The 18,133-nt window shown below is 43.3% G+C and overlaps 2 long non-coding RNA genes across 2 annotated transcripts; one reads left to right on the forward strand and one right to left on the reverse strand.

Moving 5' to 3' along the window:
- Positions 1–8,322: 8,322 nt before the first annotated feature.
- On the forward strand, positions 8,323–9,412 carry LOC123490546. Its single transcript, XR_006660989.1, has 3 exons — positions 8,323–8,364; positions 8,788–8,852; positions 9,138–9,412. It is a non-coding gene; the product is annotated as an uncharacterized LOC123490546 (long non-coding RNA).
- Positions 9,413–15,813: 6,401 nt separating this feature from the next.
- Positions 15,814–16,535, reverse strand: LOC123490547. Its single transcript, XR_006660990.1, has 3 exons — positions 16,493–16,535; positions 16,185–16,261; positions 15,814–15,890 (listed from the first exon to the last, which is right to left on the reverse strand). It is a non-coding gene; the product is annotated as an uncharacterized LOC123490547 (long non-coding RNA).
- Positions 16,536–18,133: the final 1,598 nt, after the last annotated feature.

The following is an 18,133-nucleotide window of genomic DNA, read 5'->3' on the forward strand; positions in this document are numbered from 1 at the left end:
CAGAGGAGACCAAAGAAGAAGAAGAGAGTCCAGAACTCTGACTTTAGTACCTACACATCCATCAATACCAGCAGAGTGTGAAACCTATACCAGCCATCAATACCAGCAGAGTGAGGCCTATTACCAGCCATCAATACCAGCAGAGTGAGACCTATACCAGCCATCAATACCAGCAGAGTGAGACCTATACCAGCCATCAATACCAGCAGGGTGTTAGACTTGAACCATTATAGACTTAACTGGGATGACAAGAACTTTGATGTTATTACCAGTTATTTTACTTTTTATGGAATAATTTTAACTTCCAATATCATTCTCTCTCTCAACGTATGACAAATGAGTTTAGAGTCATTTTATTATGGTTGAGTATTATTTTTTGCCTTTATAATTATTACAATTGATGTTTTTAAGCTTGCATTAATTTAACTGTAGAACGACCTGCATTGAATCTATCAGAGTAAAATAATATTTTCAAAACATCAGGAAATATGGTCATGTATCTTTTTGTAAAGTGAACTGATATGTTTTTAATGTACCTTGAATAAATATTGATTTAGTTTAATTTGATTTACTGATTTTACTTTCATTGCCGTAAGCATTTAGAATTGATTATGAAATTAGGTGTGGTGAATTATGAAGACACTGCTTGTATCAAAAACAGATAAAGTAACAGCGCTACTTCCAAGACAGATGATCCAAGACTGACGTAGTTTACCCCTATGGAACGTTTTGGTTTTGCCCTAGCACTACACAGCTGAATCAAATAATCAACGCTTGATGATTAACTGATTATTTAATTATTTAAATGTGCACCCCTTGGGGTCCGCAGGACCAAGTTTGGGGAAATTCTGCCCTATGGTCTCCTCAATGTTAAGGTCATACCATTCTGTTTGGAAAGGCTCAAGCAACCTTTCAGAGAGGTTTTTGTTTGAGGGTGTGGCTTAGACAATTAGCAGGTGTGGCTAACATATTAAGAGGGTTGGCTTAGACGTGACAAGGGTGTGACTCTAAGGCTAAGAAGGTGTGGCTTAGATGCTAAGGGGGTGTGTCTTTAGAGGAAGACAGATACTGAACAGAACCACAGCAGTTTCCATGGTTTCATACAAACACCTAGCCTATGGTTGAAGTAGACCTATAGGTCTTTATACCTGTAGTCAGGCAGTAGGACTAATGTTAGACCTAAAGTAGGACTATAGGCCTTTATACCTGTAGTCAGGCAGTAGGACTAATGTTAGACCTAAAGTAGGCCTTTATACCTGTAGTCAGGCAGTAGGACTAATGTTAGACCTAAAGGAGGACTATAGGCCTTTATACCTGTAGTCAGGCAGTAGGACTAATGTTAGACCCTAAAGTAGGCATTTATACCTGTAGTCAGGCAGTAGGACTAATGTTAGACCTAAAGTAGACCTATAGGTCTTTATACCTGTAGTCAGGCAGTAGGACTAATGTTAGACATAAAGTAGACCTATAGGTCTTTATACCTGTAGTCAGGCAGTAGGAATAATATTAGACCTAAAGTAGACCTTTAAACCTGTAGTCAGGCAGTAGGACTAATGTTAGACCTAAAGTAGGCCTTTATACCTGTAGTCAGGCAGTAGGACTAATGTTAGACCTAAAGTAGGCCTTTATACCTGTAGTCAGGTAGTAGGACTAATCTTAGACTTAAAGTAGGCCTTTATACCTGTAGTCAGGCAGTAGGACTAATGTTAGACCTAAAGTAGGACTATAGGCCTTTATACCTGTAGTCAGGCAGTAGGACTAATGTTAGACCTAAAGTAGGCCTTTATACCTGTAGTCAGGCAGTAGGACTAATGTTAGACCTAAAGTAGGCCTATAGGTCTTTATACCTGTAGTCAGGCAGTAGGACTAATGTTAGACCTAAAGTAGGCCTTTATACCTGTAGTCAGGTAGTAGGACTAATGCTAGACCTAAAGTAGGCCTTTATACCTGTAGTCAGGCAGTAGGACTAATGTTAGACCTAAAGTAGGACTATAGGCCTTTATACCTGTAGTCAGGCAGTATGAATAATGTTAGACTTAAAGTAGACCTTTATACCTGTAGTCAGGCAGTAGGACTAATGTTAGACCTAAAGTAGGCCTTTATACCTGTAGTCAGGTAGTAGGACTAATCTTAGACCTAAAGTAGGACTATAGGCCTTTATACCTGTAGTCAGGCAGTAGGACTAATGTTAGACCTAAAGTAGGCCTTTATACCTGTAGTCAGGTAGTAGGACTAATCTTAGACTTAAAGTAGGCCTTTATACCTGTAGTCAGGCAGTAGGACTAATGTTAGACCTAAAGTAGGACTATAGGCCTTTATACCTGTAGTCAGGCAGTAGGACTAATGTTAGACCTAAAGTAGGCCTTTATACCTGTAGTCAGGCAGTAGGACTAACGTTAGACCTAAAGTAGACCTATAGGTCTTTATACCTGTAGTCAGGCAGTAGGACTAATGTTAGACCTAAAGTAGGCCTTTATACCTGTAGTCAGGTAGTAGGACTAATGCCAGACCTAAAGTAGGCCTTTATACCTGTAGTCAGGCAGTAGGACTAATGTTAGACCTAAAGTAGGCCTTTATACCTGTAGTCAGGTAGTAGGACTAATGTTAGACCTAAAGTAGACCTATATGTCTTTATACCTGTAGTCAGGCAGTAGGACAAATGTTAGACCTAAAGTAGGCCTTTAAACCTGTAGTCAGGCAGTAGGACTAATGTTAGACCTAAAGTAGGCCTTTATACCTGTAGTCAGGTAGTATCACTAATCTTAGACCTAAAGTAGGACTATAGGCCTTTATACCTGTAGTCAGGCAGTAGGACTAATGTTAGACCTAAAGTAGGCCTTTATACCTGTAGTCAGGTAGTAGGACTAATCTTAGACTTAAAGTAGGCCTTTAGGCCTTTAAACCTGTAGTCAGGCAGTAGGACTAATGTTAGACCTAAAGTAGGACTATAGGCCTTTATACCTGTAGTCAGGCAGCAGGACTAATCTTAGACCTAAAGTAGGACTATAGGCCTTTATACCTGTAGTCAGGCAGTAGGACTAATGTTAGACCTAAAGTAGGCCTTTATACCTGTAGTCAGGTAGTAGGACTAATCTTAGACTTAAAGTAGGCCTTTAGGCCTTTATACCTGTAGTCAGGCAGTAGGACTCATGTTAGACATAAAGTAGGCCTTTATACCTGTAGTCAGGTAGTAGGACTAATGTTAGACCTAAAGTAGACTTATAGGTCTTTATACCTGTAGTCAGGCAGTAGGACTAATGTTAGACCTAAAGTAGGCCTTTTATACCTGTAGTCAGGTAGTAGGACTAATGCTAGACCTAAAGTAGGCCTTTATACCTGTAGTCAGGCAGTAGGACTAATGTTAGACCCAAAAGTAGGACTATAGGCCTTTATACCTTTAGTCAGGCAGTAGGACTAATGTTAGGCCAAAAGTAGGCCTTTATACCTGTAGTCAGGCAGTAGGACTAATGTTAGACCTAAAGTAGGCCTTTATACCTGTAGTCAGGTAGTATGACTAATCTTAGACCTAAAGTAGGACTATAGGCCTTTATACCTGTAGTCAGGCAGTAGGACTAATGTTAGACCTAAAGTAGGCCTTTATACCTGTTGTCAGGTAGTAGGACTAATGATATACCTAAAGTAGGCCTTTATACCTGTAGTCAGGCAGTAGGACTAATGTTAGACCTAAAGTAGGACTATAGGCCTTTATACCTGTAGTCAGGCAGTAGGACTAATGTTAGACCTAAAGTAGGCCTTTATACCTGTAGTCAGGCAGTAGGACTAATGTTAGACCTAAAGTAGGCCTATGGGCCTTTATACCTGTAGTCAGGCAGTAGGACTATTGTTAGACCTAAAGTAGGACTATAGGCCTTTATACCTGTAGTCAGGCAGTAGGACTAATGTTAGACCTAAAGTAGGACTATAAGCCTTTATACCTGTAGTCAGGCAGTAGGACTAATGTTAGACCTAAAGTAGGACTATAGGCCTTTATACCTGTAGTCAGGCAGTAGGACTAATATTAGACCTAAAGTAGGCCTTTATAATAATAATAATAATATGCCATTTGGCAGACGCTTTTATCCAAAGCGACTTACAGTCATGCGTGCATACATTTTTGTGTATGGGTGGTCCCGGGGATCGAACCCACTACCTTGGCGTTACAAGCGCCGTGCTCTACCAGCTGAGCTACAGAGGACCACATACCTGTAGTCAGGCAGTAGGACTAATGTTAGACCTAAAGTAGGCCTTTTAAACCTGTAGTCAGGCAGTAGGACTAATGTTAGACCTAAAGTAGGCCTTTATACCTGTAGTCAGGCAGTAGGACTAATGTTAGACCTAAAGTAGGCCTTTATACCTGTAGTCAGGCAGTAGGACTAATGTTAGACCTAAAGTAGGCCTATAGGCCTTTATACCTGTAGTCAGGCAGTAGGACTAATGTTAGACCTAAAGTAGGACTATAGGCCTTTATACCTGTAGTCAGGTAGTAGTACTAATGTTAGACCTAAAGTAGGACTGCCTTAAACCTGTAGTCAGGCAGTAGGACTATTGTTAGACCTAAAGTAGGCCTTTATACCTGTAGTCAGGCAGTAGGACTAATGTTAGACCTAAAGTAGGCTTATAGGCCTTTATACCTGTATTCAGGCAGTAGGACTACTGTTAGACCTAAAGTAGGACTATAAGCCTTTATACCTGTAGTCAGGCAGTAGGACTAATGTTAGACCTAAAGTAGGCCTTTATACCTGTAGTCAGGTAGTAGGACTAATGTTAGACCTAAAGTAGGCCTTTAGGTCTTTATACCTGTAGTCAGGCAGTAGGACTAATGTTAGACCTAAAGTAGGCCTTTATACCTGTAGTCAGGTAGTAGGACTAATGTTAGACATAACCAGTCCTCCTCAGACCTGAAACCCAGTCCCCCTTAACCCCTCAGTCCTCCCCTCAGACCTGAAACCCAGGCCCCCTTAACCCTCAGTCCTCTCCTCAGACCTGAAACCCAGGCCCCCTTAACCCCCTCAGTCCTCCTCAGACCCTGAAACCCAGCCCCCCTTAACCCCCTCCCCTAAAGAGCAGCAACACTAGCTGAGTAAACCACAACCACAGACATAGGACTATACAATTATATGGACACACTCCAATATATCCACATATATATATATATATATATATATATATACATACAATGACCACTACTAATATTATGATGTTGGCATTACAGTACTCATATAAGAGCTAGTCACTGATTGGCTGAGAAGACACACTCAGTACACAGGAAACCCACACTGACTTCCTGTTGCTGTTGCCATGGTGCTGCTATTGTCCTGATGATGAGCTCACACATGTTCTCACTGAGTGCATCATATCTCTGTCTATGTCCCATTTGTTTTCCCACTAATCCTGAATAAAAAGAGATTGTTAGATACAGAAATACATCCACAAAGATAAAGAACTACAATTGGTTTAGCTCTTTAACTACAATTGGCTTGGATGTACCATGACAGCCTCTAGAGCATCATGGTTATTGTAGTTTCTTATTGAAGTTCCTGGCTGCCTTCAAGTCATGGTGTTGGTGAGGCCTAGATGTTTGGTGGATAAATAATAGTTTTGGGAAGTCTCAATTAGCTCATACAGGTTATGGTGAGGATTTGAAATGTGATGATTACTGTTTATTATTGCATATATCAAACATTAATACTGGCAGGCTGTAGTTATAGAGGCCAACCTTAGGTCTCTGTCTCAAGATAGGTCTCTGTCTCAAGATAGGTCTCTGTCTCAAGAGTCTTCTCTTTCAAGGGTCAAAAGTGACACCAGAATGAGTGTTTGGTTCTTCATGTCGTGTTTAATGATGTTGCAACAGGTTGACTTGACCAAGTGCTGCTAGTTAGGTGTTGCTATCTACAGTACAGTGACAACCTCAAAGCTAAATATGTTCCAGTGACGTCACGTTGGTGTGAAACATGTTTACCTCGATGCTAGACAATCCCCTTCATGTCACACAACATGGGTTTCAGAGAAAAGGAACGCAAGCTGAAAACTTTCCACTCGATCGAACCAATCGCTGCTCGTATGCCCTTTCATGGGCACAATATTGGCCCAGCGTCGTCCAGGGTAGGGGAGGGAATGGCCGGCAGGGGATGTAGCTCAGTTGGTAGAGCATGGCGTTTGCAACGCCAGGGTTGTGGGTTCGATAAAATAATGTATGTGCTAACTGTAAGTCGCTCTGGATAAGAGCGTCTGCTAAATGACAAAGAAATGTAAAAAAAAAAATGGTAAAGTACATCTAGTCATGAACACGGAAATACGCAGCAAAGACCTTGTTACTCAAAGACCCAGCTACTCTCTGACAGTCACCATCAGACCATCAGACCACCAGATGGACAGGCTGTGTGTTGCTCTGATTGCATTCTTATGTGAGTAACTTGTTTTACTGGGCCTTATAGCTGGATGATAGCTGATTTCTTGATGTGGTTTTATAGTTGACTAGATCTGTTATCTTATTATTGTGATATTGTGATCACTGTGGTAAAGAGATGAGGTTCATCTTTCCATGTTGAGAAGTTTATGATATCAAAGTGACATTCTGTGACTCATCCTAATACTGTTCCTCTGCTACCTTTAGGTGCTGTTTCCTCCAGTCAGTTCATCCTAACACTGTTCCTCTGCTACCTGTAGGTGCTGTTTCCTCCAGTCAGTTCATCCTAACACTGTTCCTCTGCTACCTGTAGGTGCTGTTTCCTCCAGTCAGTTCATCCTAACACTGTTCCTCTGCTACCTGTAGGTGCTGTTTCCTCCAGTCAGTTCATCCTAACACTGTTCCTCTGCTACCTGTAGGTGCTGTTTCCTCCAGTCAGTTCATCCTAACACTGTTCCTCTGCTACCTGTAGGTGCTGTTTCCTCCAGTCAGTTCATCCTAACACTGTTCCTCTGCTACCTGTAGGTGCTGTTTCCTCCAGTCAGTTCATCCTAACACTGTTCCTCTGCTACCTGTAGGTGCTGTTTCCTCCAGTCAGTTCATCCTAACACTGTTCCTCTGCTACCTGTAGGTGCTGTTTCCTCCAGTCAGTTCATCCTAACACTGTTCCTCTGCTACCTGTAGGTGCTGTTTCTCCAGTCAGTTCATCCTAACACTGTTCCTCTGCTACCTGTAGGTGCTGTTTCCTCCAGTCAGTTCATCCTAACACTGTTCCTCTGCTACCTGTAGGTGCTGTTTCCTCCAGTCAGTTCATCCTAACACTGTTCCTCTGCTACCTGTAGGTGCTGTTTCCTCCAGTCAGTTCATCCTAACACTGTTCCTCTGCTACCTGTAGGTGCTGTTTCCTCCAGTCAGTTCATCCTAACACTGTTCCTCTGCTACCTGTAGGTGCTGTTTCCTCCAGTCAGTTCATCCTAACACTGTTCCTCTGCTACCTGTAGGTGCTGTTTCCTCCAGTCAGTTCATCCTAACACTGTTCCTCTGCTACCTGTGGGTGCTGTTTCCTCCAGTCAGTTCATCCTAACACTGTTCCTCTGCTTCCTGTAGGTGCTGTTTCCTCCAGTCAGTTCATCCTAACACTGTTCCTCTGCTACCTGTAGGTGCTGTTTCCTCCAGTCAGGATGGGATTCTGCAGCAGAGGTGGAGCTGAGAGTCAGACCAGGAGACAACATCACTCTCTACTGTGACTGCAACATAACTACTGGAGTATACATTATGTGGTATAGGAACTGTTCTCACAAGTACCAGCCACCTCTTGTTTTTTCAACTAAGTTTTTGATTCCCAACCCTTTCCCTGGGTTGATTTGGCATAACCCTTTCCCTGGATATAATGTGGTGTGGAACCCCTCTAACAACTCCTATGATCTACTGATTGAGAACATCACTGGATCTGACCTGGGACTCTCTACTACTGTGGGACTATGGAGTACAAGGTGGAGGATGATGGAGGGAAAGGAGGTATTAAACAGAAAGAGGTCTACCACTATGGAAACATCACCACTAGGATTTCACTTGGTAAGAACGGTTATTATTCTATATATAGATCTTCTTGCTGTATCTTTAGTATTATTAATATTGTATTAGTATTGGCGTGTCTGGGTTCCATTAAATGTTATTTTGAATGAATCATCCGAGGCTGATCTAGGGTAATAAAACATTGCCTCAAGATCATCTGTAAACATCCAATCAGCAGTAGATAATTGACAACTCACTCTAAGAGAGTAGTTCTGTTTGTGTTTAATGTTTTGTCCAGACGTCAGTCCTCCTGAGTCCTCCTCCTCTCCTGATGTAGACTGTGGACTGTGTTGGATGTTGCTGTTCAGTCTGTGTCCTGTGTCTGCTCTCCTCTCCTCCCCTCCTCTCCTCTTTCTGTGTCTACTCCTTCTGCAGAACAACAGGTAAACTAACTTCATTATTAATAGCATTATGTTTTCTTTTTTCTTTCACTATTTCATAGCATGCACTGACTCACTCATTCCTTTTGTCGATTTGATTGATTTAAATTCCATCTTACTAACTGTTGAAGTAAGGAACATCCTACATCCTAAACTTCCATTTTTGACAACATCAATAATATACAAAATTGATTATTTTACTTACAAAGTTAGTATACATTCACTCTCACTTAATCTGTTTTACTCTCCAACTCAATCACTCAATTAAATAATCAATCAATCAATAAACCAGCCATCAATCAATCAATCAATCAATCCTTCTTTCAAATACTCTGGTAAACTAATGTAGACCATGTTAAATTGACAGCTCAATATCAGATGTGTTCTTTACTTGTTGTTTTAATGGTGATAACTCTTCCTCTGCAGCTGCAGCTGAGACTCAGGTTCCTCTGAACAGGACTACCACCAGGGGAAGTGAGAGAAGAGAGAAGGTATAGTCAGAATGGGTGTTGTAGTTCTATGACTGGTGGCCATCTCTATTTGTAGTCCATGTGATTTGTAACCCAGTACTATTCAAAGCATTGGCGAGTATACTCATTAAAAACTAAAGTAATAAGCAGTAAAACATAGTTACATGATGCATTTCATGAAATAATAATAATGTATGATTATATATGAATAATATTAACATATTAATTGTAATCTCTCTCTCTCTCTCTCTCTCTCTCTCTCTCTCTCTCTCTCTCTCTCTCTCTCTCTCTCTCTCTCTCTCTCAGGAGGAAGGAGATCTGTGTTATGCCTCGTTGGATATCCGTCAGGGACAGAGGAGACCAAAGAAGAAGAAGAGAGTCCAGAACTCTGACTTCAGTACCTACACAGCCATCAATACCAGCAGAGTGTGAGACCTATACCATCCATCAATACCAGCAGAGTGAGAGATCAATACCAGCAGCTGGGAGGAAAAACAACAGTTTTTATATTTTTACGAGTTACTTAATATTTGGGGGGATATTTGTTTAACCTTTTAAAATCATTTCATACAACTTTTGCCTGTAGCCTTTTAATAATAATAACAATAGTGATTTAGAAAATGTTTTTCAGCTCAGGGAATATGGTTTATTAACTCTTGATATAGTTGTAGTTTGTATTGTAGTTGTGAAAGTTCATTGTATTTCATTTTTTAAGTGTATTGATGTGTTAATGTAGCTGAATAAATATTGATTCAGTTTAATTAGATTGTATTTCATTATTTACTAAGCTAACATATGGAATTGTTTTAAGATGGTCATACCATGGATAATTTAGCTATTTGATTTAGAATTTTAGGACCCCTTTAGGTATGAAAATATATATATAAAAAAAATGTTTTGGTTAAATATTTAATTTGGCCCTGACTACTATAGCCCATAGAAACACATTGAATAACACATTCATAAATGGCAAAAAAGACTGTCACAAAATAAATCATAAGTTTGAAGTGTCTGAAAGCTCAGGGAATATTTTAGTTTTGTGGGACATATTTAAGCTCTTATTTTTGTTGGCACCAAACTACCTCCATACTTCCATTCATTTGTATGGGTTACCTTCAGACGAGCCCTGTGGCACTTTAGGGGGTTGTACACCGAAACGGAGAACATCATCGTATTTGTGAGTCTCCCCTTTCCACAGTGGGGTCAATAGTTTCTCGGACAAACCGTTCGGACGCTACAGACGTTTTGGTGAGCAGTCCGACAAAAACCGCTGTAGCTTTCGGCCACATTGCACCTCGGATGCGGAAGGCAGGATATTGAGACGTAGGCTATGCAAAAATCTCGGATTTTGATGGGGATTTTTTTATTATGTTACTCAGACGCTTAAGGATTAACCTAGTTCCTGAAAGCTACCGTTCTGTAGGTTTTCAATCCAACTCCTAATTTAGCACACCTGATTCTAATAATCAGCTGGTTGATAAACTGAATCAGGTTAGTTACAACTGGGGTTGGAGCGAAAATCTACAAGAGGGTTGCTCTCGACGAAGAGTGTTGGAGAGCCCTGACGTGGCCTATGGTTGAACATTTTAAGTGTCTTAAATGTACTGTAGCTCAGTAAAGCTTTCAGTGAAACCACATGCTCAATAGAGTTACATAGTGAAATAAGGTTAATTATACCACAGAACAGTAGTCTCTGAAAAAACATCACTTTCATTTGAGGAAATTAGATCATGCTGATCTCATTGGACACGTAGAAGAGAAGTTAAATTCAGAATGACTGGCCTTTGCTTCTTTTCTGGACTTCCCTCTTCTCCTTCCCACCTCCTGGTTTTAACACAACAACAACAACACAACATGTTAAACTGTTGTCACATCACAGTACTGGATGAAAAGTTATGTTAACACAAATGTCACACCCTGATCTGTTCAATCAATCAAATTAATTTATGAAGCCCTTTTTACATCAGCAGATGTCACAAAGTGCTATACAGAAACCCAGCCTAAAAACCCCAAGCAGCAAGCAATGCAGATGTAGAAGCACAGTGGCTAGGAAAAACTCCCTAGAAAGGCAGAAACCTAGGAAGAAACCTAGAGAGGAACCATGTTCTGAGGGGGGCCAGTCCCCTTCTGGCTGTGGAGATTATAACAGTACATGGTCATTAAGGCCTGATTTTTCTCCAAGATGTTCAAACGTTCATAGATGACCAGCAGGGTCAAATAATAATCACAGTGTTTGTAGAGGTTGCAACAGGTCAGTACATCAGGAGTAAATGTCACTTGGCTTTTCAGCCGGGCATTTAGAGGTTGAAATAGCAGGTGCGGTAGAGCGAGCGAGTTAAAAACAGCAGGTCTGGGACAAGGTAGCACATCCGGTGAACAGGTCAGGGTTCAGGCAGAAGAGTTGAAACTGGAGCAGCAGCACGACTCAGGTGGACTGGGGACAGTAAGGGAGTCATCAGGCCAGGTAATCCTGAGGCATGGTTGTAGGGCTCAGGTCATCCGGGATGAGAGGGAGAGAGAGAGAATTAGAGGGAGCATACTTAAATTCACACAGGACACCGGATAAGACAGGAGAATAACACCAGATATAACAGACTGACCCTAGCCCCCCGGCACATAGACTATTGCAGCATAGATACTGGAGGCTGAGACAGGGGGGTCGGGAGACACTGTGGCCCCGTCCAACGATACCCCCCAGACAGGGCCAACCAGGCAGGATATAACCCCACCCACTTTGCCAAAGCACAGCCCCCACACCACCAGAGGGATATCAACAGACCACCAACCTACTACCTTGAGACAAGGCTGAGAATAGCCCACGAAGATCTCCTCCACTGCATGAGCCCGAGGGGGCGACAAACTGGACAGGAAGATCACGTCAGTGACTCAACCCACTCAAGTAACGTACCCCTCCTAGGGACGGCATGGAAAGCACCAGTAAGCCAGTGACTCAGCCTCCAAAAAAAAGGGGTCAGAAGCAGAGAATCTCAATGGAGAGACGGGAACCAGCCAGACAGAGACAGCAAGGGCGGTTTGTCGCTCCAGTATCTTTCCATTCACCTTCGCGCACCCCTGGTTACAGCACCCTGGATACAGCACCCTGGTTACAGCACCCTGGATACAGCACCCTGGTTACAGCACCCTGGATACAGCCCCCTGGTTACAGCCCCCTGGTTACAGCACCCTGGTTACAGCACCCTGGTTACAGCACCCTGGTTACAGCACCCTGGTTACAGCACCCTGGATACAGCACCCTGGATACAGCACCCTGGTTACAGCACCCTGGATACAGCACCCTGGTTACAGCACCCTGGTTACAGCACCCTGGATACAGCACCCTGGTTACAGCACCCTGGTTACAGCACCCTGGTTACAGCACCCTGGATACAGCACCCTGGTTACAGCACGCTGGATACAGCACCCTGAATTCCCCCCTTTCAGCACTCACCTCTCCCATGGTCCCGTTCACGTAGTCCCCAGCTACTGACCGGGAGTTCCTGGACCTTAAGCACCGCTTCACCACAGCTCCAATATGAATCCATCCGGACCCCGTCCCGTCAGTTCGTGGTGGAGGTAGACCCTTTGGATGTCGGAGTTGGGGCCGTCCTGTCCCAGTGTTCTGCCCTGGACCTTAAGCTGCATCCCTGCTCCTTCTTCTCCCATCGTCTTAACGCCAAGGAGAGGAATTATGATGTGGGGAATCGAGAACTACTCGCGGTGAAGATGGCATTGGAGGAGTGGGGGCACTGGTTAGAGGGGGCGGAACATCCATTCATTGTGTGGATGGATCACAAGAACCAGGAATATCTGCACACTGCCAAGCGGCTTCACTCCAGGCTAGCTCGATGGGCCCTGCTGTTCACCCGGTTCAACACCTGGAGCCAGCAACTCGTGTAGGTAGAATACGCACGCAACACCCTCCCCTGCTCAGCCACTGGTCTCTCTGCCTTCGAGTGTTCGATGGGTTATCAGCCCCACGCTCTTCCCTGAGCTGTGGCCGTACCTAGAAGAGAGCCCGGTCTGCTCTTCTCAAGACCCCCTCCAGGTATCGATGACAGGAGGACCGCCACGGACCCCGGCTCCCGTTATCGTCTCGGGCAGAGGGTATGGATGTTCACTCGGGATCTGCCCCTCGGGTGGAGTCCAGCAAACTTTCCCCCATTTTATCGGACCTTTCCCCATCTCTAAGATCCTTAGGCCCCTCTGCTGTTCGTCTTCTGTTGCCCAGCACCCTCCGTATTCATCCCACTTTTCATGTATCAAGGATTGTAAACCTCTGTCTCACAGCCCTTTGTCTCCTCTTGTCTCGTCAAGCCTACTCTGCCTGCCCTATCCTGACCCTGCCTGCCGTTCTGTATCTTACTGTCTCTGCCCTGGATTACCGACCTCTGCCTGCCGTTCTGTATCTTACTGTCTCTGCCCTGGATTACCGACCTCTGCCTGCCGTTCTGTATCTTACTGATCTGCCCTGGATTACCAACCTCTGCCTGCCCTTGACCTGTCGTCTGCTGCCCCCTGTTTTGTTAATAAACATCTGTGGTTCGAACTGTCTGCATCTGGGTCTTATCCTGAGTTCTGATAACAAACAGATATGAGTATCCCCATGTCCTGACCCACCGTGTGTGTTCCCGACCCAGAAGACTGCAGGAAGGAGGAACAGAAACAGAGCTCTGGAGACCACCACCAGGACCCAGCTCAGACCACAGTCAGGAAGACAGCAGGAATGAGGAACAGAAACAGAGCTCTGGAGACCACCACCAGGACCCAGCTCAGACCACAGTCAGGAAGACAGCAGGAATGAGGAACAGAAACAGAGCTCTGGAGACCACATCCAGGACCCAGCTCAGACCACAGTCAGGAAGACAGCAGAAATGAGGAACAGAAACAGAGCTCTGGAGACCACCACCAGGACCCAGCTCAGACCATGAATACATAATTATAATAAATTATTATAATAATTATATTTGCAAAATAAAATGATGTTTTTCTGAGATTATAATGTTCTGTGGTATAATTCACCTGACTTCTCTATGCCTCTATTGAGAATGTGGTTGAAAGCTTTACTGAGCTACTTTTAGTAAACTTCAACCATAGGCTAGGTGTTTGTATGAAACCATGGAAACTGCTGTGGTTCTGTTCAGCATCTGTCTTCCTCTAAAGACACCCCCCCTTAGCATCTAAGCCACACCTTCTTAGCCTAAGAGTCACACCCTTGTCACGTCTAAGCCAACTCTCTTAATATGTTAGCCACACCTGCTAATTGTCTAAGCCACACCCTCAAACAAAAACCTCTGAAAGGTTGCTGGAGCCTTTCCAAACAGAATGGTATGACCTTAACATTGAGGAGACCATAGGGCAGAATTTCCCAAACTTGGTCCTGCGGACCCCAAGGGGTGCACATTTAAAAAACCAAAACGTTCCATAGGGGTAGACTACGTCACTCTTGGATCATCTGTCTTGCAAGTAGCGCTGTCACTTTATCTCTTTTTGATACAAGCAGTGTCTTCATAATTCACCACACCTAATTTTATAATCAATTTTAAATGCTTACGGCAATGAAAGTAAAATCAGTAAATCAAATTAAACTAAATCAATATTTATTCAAGGTACATTTAAAACATATCAGTTCCCTTTACAAAAATATATATGACCATATTTCCTGAAGTTTTGAAAATATTATTTTACTCTGATAGATTCAATGCAGGTGTGTTCTACAGTCAAATTAATGCAAGCTTAAAAACATCAATTTTAATAATTATAAAGGCAAAAATAATACTCAACCATAATAAAATGACTCTAAACTCATTGTCATACGTTGAGAGAGAGAGAAAGATATTGGAAGTTAAAATTATTCCATAAAAAGTAAAATAAGTGGTAATAACATCAAAGTTCTTGTCCTCTATAAAAGTCTATAATGGTTCAAGTCTAACACCCTGCTGGTATTGATGGATGGTATAGGTCTCACACCCTGCTGGTATTGATGGCTGGTATAGGTCTCACTCTGCTGGTATTGATGGCTGGTATAGGTCTCACACTCTGCTGGTATTGATGGCTGGTAAAGGTCTCACTCTGCTGGTATTGATGGCTGGTATAGGTCTCACACTCTGCTGGTATTGATGGATGGTAAAGGTCTCACTCTGCTGGTATTGATGGATGGTATAGGTCTCACTCTGCTGGTATTGATGGCTGGTATAGGTCTCACACTCTGCTGGTATTGATGGATGGTATAGGTCTCACACTCTGCTGGTATTGATGGATGGTATAGGTCTCACACTCTGCTGGTATTGATGGCTGGTATAGGTCTCACACTCTGCTGGTATTGATGGATGGTATAGGTCTCACACTCTGCTGGTATTGATGGCTGGTATAGGTCTCACACTCTTCTGGTATTGATGGATGGTATAGGTCTCACACTCTGCTGGTATTGATGGCTGGTATAGGTCTCACACTCTGCTGGTATTGATGGCTGGTATAGGTCTCACACTCTGTTGGTATTGAGTGGCTGGTATAGGTCTCACACCCTGCTGGTATTGATGGATGGTATAGGTCTCACTCTGATGGTATTGATGGCTGGTATAGGTCTCACTCTGCTGGTATTGATGGCTGGTATAGGTCTCACACTCTGCTGGTATTGATGGCTGGTAAAGGTCTCACTCTGCTGGTATTGATGGCTGGTATAGGTCTCACACTCTGCTGGTATTGATGGATGGTAAAGTTCTCACTCTGCTGGTATTGATGGATGGTATAGGTCTCACTCTGCTGGTATTGATGGCTGGTATAGGTCTCACACTCTGCTGATATTGATGGATGGTATAGGTCTCACACTCTGCTGGTATTGATGGCTGGTATAGGTCTCACACTCTGCTGGTATTGATGGCTGGTATAGGTCTCACACCCTGCTGGTATTGATGGATGGTATAGGTCTCACTCTGCTGGTATTGATGGCTGGTATAGGTCTCACACTCTGCTGGTATTGATGGATGGTATAGGTCTCACTCTGCTGGTATTGATGGCTGGTATAGGTCTCACAATCTGCGGGTATTGATGGATGTATAGGTACTGAAGTCAGAGTGAGCGAGAGAGCGAGAGAAAGAGAGAGAGACAAGGAGAGACAGAGAGAGCGAGAGAAAGAGAGACAAGGAGAGCGAGAGAGTGAGAGATTAAATTAATAATCTGTTAATAATAATTATATATGATCATACATTAGGATTATACATTATGTATTTTTACTTTTTTCCTTCTGTTTTTAATGATCATATCTGACATTGAAAAAAGTATTTGAATAAGGCTGGGTTGCCAAACACATTGACTACAAATCAAGATGACTACCAAAAATAAAACTACAACACCCACCTTGACTGTAGTCTGCACACTGCTGTCACTTCCCCTGGTCGTAGTCCTGTTCAGAGGAACCTGAGTCTCAGTTGGAGCTGCAGAGGGAGAGTTCTCACCATTAAAACACCACGTTTGAGGTCAAACTAGGACACATCAGTTCAAAGTAAGTAGATGTTTACATATTGTGGTCAAGATGCTTTTCAAACGAAGGTTAAAAACATAGCTAATTATTTGAATAATAAGAAAGGTTGATTAGGAATACCCAGACTTAAAAAATGAATGAGTGACTAAGTGACTCCTGACAGAGAGTGAGTGAGTGAGTGTACCTGTTGTTCTGCAGAAGTAGTAGACACAGGAAGAGGAGAGGAGGGAGGAGAGGAGAGCAGACACAGGACACAGACTGAACAGCAACATCCAACACAGTCCACAGTCTACATCAGGAGAGGAGGAGGGGTACTCAGGAGGAGGGGAGGAGGAGGACTCAGGAGGAGGGGAGGAGGAGGAGGAGGAGGGCTCAGGAGGACTGGTTTCTGGACATAAACACAAGAATAAATTAAGAACATTGTCCCTCATTGTGATCCTTTTCTCTGGCATTACGACTTCTATAAATATATTTGTTAAGGGAGTATGTTCTAACCAAATGAAAGTCTGGTGTTGACATTTCCATTTCCATATATGATTGTTTCTACTTTATCGTGATCCCCTTCCCAGTTTAGCAACGTTTTCTTCCAACTCCCACAGTAGTAGAGTCCCAGGTCAGATTCAGTGACGTTCTCAATCAGTAGATCCCAGAACTGTTGAGAACGCCACAGGAGATAGAAGCGAGGGACAAGATTGTCCATTATATCCCGGTTTGAAACACTGAAACTACCCCCATTCTCAATGGAGATGTTTCTATGCCAATGTGTTTTATCATAGTGTTTGACATCACAGTGAAGAACAACGTTGTCTCCTGGTCTGACTCTCAGCTCCACCTCCTCTGCTGCAGAGATCCCATCCTGACTGGAGGAAACAGCACCTACAGGTAGCAGAGGAACAGTGTTAGGATGAACTGACTGGAGGAAACAGCACCTACAGGTAGCAGAGGAACAGTGTTAGGATGAACTGACTGGAGGAAACAGCACCTACAGGAAGCAGAGGAACAGTGTTAGGATGAACTGACTGGAGGAAACAGCACCTACAGGTAGCAGAGGAACAGTGTTAGGATGAACTGACTGGAGGAAACAGCACCTACAGGTAGCAGAGGAACAGTGTTAGGATGAACTGACTGGAGGAAACAGCACCTACAGGTAGCAGAGGAACAGTGTTAGGATGAACTGACTGGAGGAAACAGCACCTACAGGTAGCAGAGGAACAGTGTTAGGATGAACTGACTGGAGGAAACAGCACCTACAGGTAGCAGAGGAACAGTGTTAGGATGAACTGACTGGAGGAAACAGCACCTACAGGTAACAGAGTAACAGTGTTACAAAGAACCAGAATCTTGTTAGGATATTATTAACTTTCTACAGTCTCATATTGTGGGTACCCTCTCAGGAAAACCACATGAAACCTACGTGGACAACATCTGCCGAGACACTGGTCTCAGAACAGAGCGCTATGGCAACAACACAGAGCTATGGCAACAACACAGAGCTATGGCAACAACACAGAGCTATGGCAACAACAGAGAGCTATGGCAACAACAGAGAGCTATGGCAACAACACAGAGCTATGGCAACTACAGAGAGCTATGGCAACAACACATAGCTATGGCAACAACACAGAGCTATGGCAACAACACAGAGCTATGGCAACAACACAGAGCTATGGTAACAACACAGAGCTATGGCAACAACACAGAGCTATGGCAACAACACAGAGCTATGGCCACAACAGAGAGCTATGGCAACAACAGAGCGCTATGGCAACAACAGAGAGCTATGGCAACAACATAGAGCTATGGCAATGAAATACATAATTATAAC

Source organism: Coregonus clupeaformis, unplaced genomic scaffold (assembly GCF_020615455.1).
Source record: "Coregonus clupeaformis isolate EN_2021a unplaced genomic scaffold, ASM2061545v1 scaf4124, whole genome shotgun sequence".
Taxonomy (NCBI): domain Eukaryota; kingdom Metazoa; phylum Chordata; class Actinopteri; order Salmoniformes; family Salmonidae; genus Coregonus; species Coregonus clupeaformis.